This window comes from Chrysochloris asiatica, unplaced genomic scaffold (genome assembly GCF_000296735.1).
Source record: "Chrysochloris asiatica unplaced genomic scaffold, ChrAsi1.0 scaffold00011, whole genome shotgun sequence".
NCBI lineage: Eukaryota > Metazoa > Chordata > Mammalia > Afrosoricida > Chrysochloridae > Chrysochloris > Chrysochloris asiatica.
The window spans coordinates 27,881,639-27,885,677 of record NW_006408529.1 but is presented as its reverse complement, the minus strand read 5'-3'; the positions used below and the strand labels follow the sequence as shown (position 1 = coordinate 27,885,677).

The window sequence follows — 4,039 nt, the reverse complement described above, 5'->3', positions numbered from 1 at the left end:
TTGTAGTTGTTAAGTGCCATCGAGTTGGACCCATAGCGACCCTGTAGAGGGTTTCCAAGGAGCAACTGGTGAGCTTGAACCAGAACCTTGCAGTTCAAACCGACTTTGCTGTCTAGCGCATTAACCCAGACCCCCACACCAAGACTCCTTTTCCCCTTATAGATATTGTTATATTTCTCTCATATGATTTGTAGCAAAACTTTCTGAAACTTGTATATATTGTTTCATTCTTTTCAAAAAGGCGTTTGCCTCATTGCTTCATTGAAAATGGTCTTGTCCTGGGCACAAATAGTTTCCAGTGTATTAAATTCAAGTTTTAGTTGTATATCTTTGCATTATTGATCCCTCGTCACCAATCACAGCAACATATAAGGAGCTCTGGTAGCGTAGTGGTTATGGGTCAGTCTGCTAACTCAAGGTAAACAGTTCAAAACTCAGCATGAGATTGGAAACCCTATACAAGGGTGCTATGAGTCAGAACCAACTCCTTGGCACGTAACCGTCATCACCATCAGTAATGAAACACCTGATACTCTAATTCACTTTATTTTCTTGCCTCCAGTATGCTGTATTTTTCTTAACTTTTTTTTCCTCTGCCTCCTAAGTCCTTTATCTCTTTTGATTTTTATTTTTTCTCCTACCTTGGTGTGGCACTGTAGGATGAGCACTGGACTGTAAGGTCTGTTTCAACCACAAGATCAATCTGTTCAAACTCAACAGCCTCTCTTCAGAACCCTACACAAAGTTGCTGTGAGTTGGAGCTGACTCGATGGCACTTAACAACAGCAACATATTTCTTAAATGGAATCTTGGTGTAGTGCTGTAGAACAAGCAATGTGGAAACCCTCCAGCCAGTCCTTGGAAACCCTGTATGGAGTTACTATGAGTCGGAACCATCTTGATGTTTTTTGTTTGTTTTAAATTGTGAATTGAGTGAAGGTTTACAAAGCATATCACCAGTTGTACATACAACAAATCATACACTTTGTTTCATCTCACTGATTACAATCCCCTCTATGTAACAACAGTTATCTCACTTTCTCCCTGTGGTTCTTATTTCTGTACCACCTTCCCTCTCAACAATTCTGAACTTGTCATTAGGTAAATGTTGCCCTTTTGATACAGAATGTTTAACTGTTCCTTATTAGTGTACACCTTATTAGTGTTGCCTCCCCTATATACCTATCCCTTTGTTTAGAATTGGCCCACAAAGGTAAGTTTCATTGCAGACCTGAAGGGTTTTCTTGGGTCATAGTATTGGATTCCTCCAGCCTCTTTCTAACCACTAAACCCAGTCTAATTTTTTTTTTTTTAAATTTTGGGTTATGCTTCACATTGTCTCATACTCTATCCTGATGGCACTGCACTACTAACTGGAAGGTTGTCAGTTTAAACCCACCAGCCATTCCTGGGGAGATATAAATGAGACTTTCTGTACTCGTAAAGATTTACAGCCTAAGAAACCCTATGCAGGGTTGATGTGAGTTGCAGATTAGCTCAGTGGCGGTGGATTTTTGGTTTGTTTTTGTCTAAGGAGAAATATGTCCCCTAATTATTTCACTAATCTCTTCTATCTCTTCTCCACTCCTTCATGGATCTTCAATCATAGCAGCGTCTTTATTCTATTTAGAACATATCAAACAGTCTCCTTAAATAGGACCTATAGCACTGACTGTTCTCTCTGCTTAGGACACTCTTTCCTCAGATGTTTATGTGATTGCTTTTCCTTCTTCATATCTCTGCTGTAATGCCGTTTTCTTAGAGATGCTCCTCCTGACCACTGTGGTAAAACTACTTCAGTATTGTTTGATTTTCCCTTTCTTGCTTTATTATTTCACAAAGGATCCCTCATCATCCTATCATATCATTGATTTCTTTTTTTATCTGTTTTCCTGTTAGAATGTTATGCCATGAAGAGTGTTTTCTTTCTTACTTGGGCTCATTGCTTTATACCCATCTTCTAAACCAATTCTTGAATATATGATGCCCTTAGTAAATAAAAGTCAAATAAACAGGGCAGGATTCAGGGCACAAGTCCCTTAGTAGGGATTTCCAGCTGAGGGCAGCACCATCTTGTTCTTATTAATTGTTATTGTTGTGAAGTACCATCGAGTAGGTTCCAACCCATAGAGTTTGCGAGGAGAAAACTGGTAAGCTTGAACTGCCGACCTTGTGTTTCAAACCAATGTTGCAGTCCAACACATAACTCACAGTGCCACATCAGAACTGCATTACTTGTTATATCTCCTCTAAAATCGGTGTCATACAGTAATGTATACAGTACATGCTCAGTAAATAATAGTCAAATGAATAAACAGAAATGAGTTCGTGAGTTACCCTTGAGTTGAAGTAAGTAGTGTTAACTATGATACATATTTATAGGTGTCTAGATGTGGCGCTGTGGGTTAATGTGTTCGACTACACAGTCAGTTTGAACTGCAAGGTTGATGGTTCAAGCTATACAGCTGCTCCTCAGAAACCCTATACAGAGTCACTATGGGTCGAAACTGACTTGACAGCACTTAACAACAACAACAAAATCATGGATATGGAAAGACTGGGGATATTGAGAAGAGTAACTTGAATGGAGTAGACAGTAGGACATGGTGCTGTTTAGGAGTATAAGACCAAATTGTGAAGGATTTTGAAATAAGAACAATATTTAAAACAAAACAAACGCCATTGTCTTGGACTCAATTCTTGACTTGCAGGAAACCCCATGTGTGTCACTGTAAAACTGTGCTCTAGGACTTTCAGTTGCTGATTTTTCAGAAGTAGATTTCCAGACCTTTCTTTCATGATTAAGTGGATTCAAATCACCAACCATTTGGTTTGCAGCAAGCACATAACCATTTACACCAGCCACCCAAGGACTCCAAATAATATCTATCGAGTTTATATTGTATATCACATACAGCTTTAAGTCTTTAATGACTTAAAAGCCACAGCTTTAAATGGATTGATACCAGTATTATCCCCGTAGTGTAGATGGGAAACTGACTACTGGAGAGATGAACTTGCCTGGAGATGTACAGATTCTGAAGACAAGTCTGAAAACCAAGCATTCTAATTTAAGAGGATTGTGCCAGACTGCAAAGCCATTAGAACTGCAAGGTTGGCGGTTCAAGCTCCCCAGTTGCTCCTTGGAAATCCTATACAGGGTCGCTATAGGTCGGAACTGACTGAACGTCAGTCTACTACAAGAACAACAATTTTCGACTGCTGTTTTATGATACATTGTTAGGCAAAGTATTGTAAATTTATCAATGGCAGGCCTTAAAGAACTTTGAAGGTTTTTGGGTATATATTGTAATTTTGAATTATTTTCATCTGTTAAGTATTTTATATACTAAATAAATAGCTAAATTCATTTGGGAGAGATAAAGAATTTATATTTGAGCTTTCCCCAGTTTTTTATTATGAATGACCACCACTTCTATTCATGGCTTTTGTTGTAATACTTTCTTCTTAATTTTCTGTCTTTTAAGTATTAATTTCCTTTGCAGGCTTGTGCTTTTACCTAATTTTAAGTATTTTTCAGGATTTATACTTAGGGCACTTTGTCTTTTCAGTGAGTCTACACTTCTTTTTCAATGTTCGTCCACTCTCACTACCTCAGTAACTGACACTTTATAGATTTATGCCATCAGATTATATATGAAAATAATTATTGAGTCTCCGTACCCAGTGAGGGCCTGAAAGCACATTACAGCAATCAAGCCATCCAAATCAGAAACTCCACAAAGATACTGCTTCCTATCATCGTTAACTTCCTTTTGCCTTAGTATCTCATTGGGTGGCAACACAATGTTGCTCAAATAATAAACTAGAAACCTTGGAGTTAATTTTGATTCACTATTTTCCATTCACACCCAGTTGTTAAATCAGTCACCAAGGCCTATGAAGCCTGCTTCTTAAATATTTCTCCTACGTGTCGGTTTATTTGAACTCTTAATGCTTCTATGGATCATCATACCAATTTCTTCAGATATATTTATGCATCAGACACCAAACTGGTTTCTGTATTGTAAGTTACTTT

General features: G+C 38.0%; 1 protein-coding gene across 2 annotated transcripts in view; it reads left to right on the top strand.

The window, feature by feature from the left end:
- TUSC3 (tumor suppressor candidate 3) overlaps positions 1-4,039 on the top strand; it is a 265,224-nt gene that overhangs the window by 159,462 nt on the left and 101,723 nt on the right. The gene's annotated exons all lie outside the window — the stretch shown is intronic.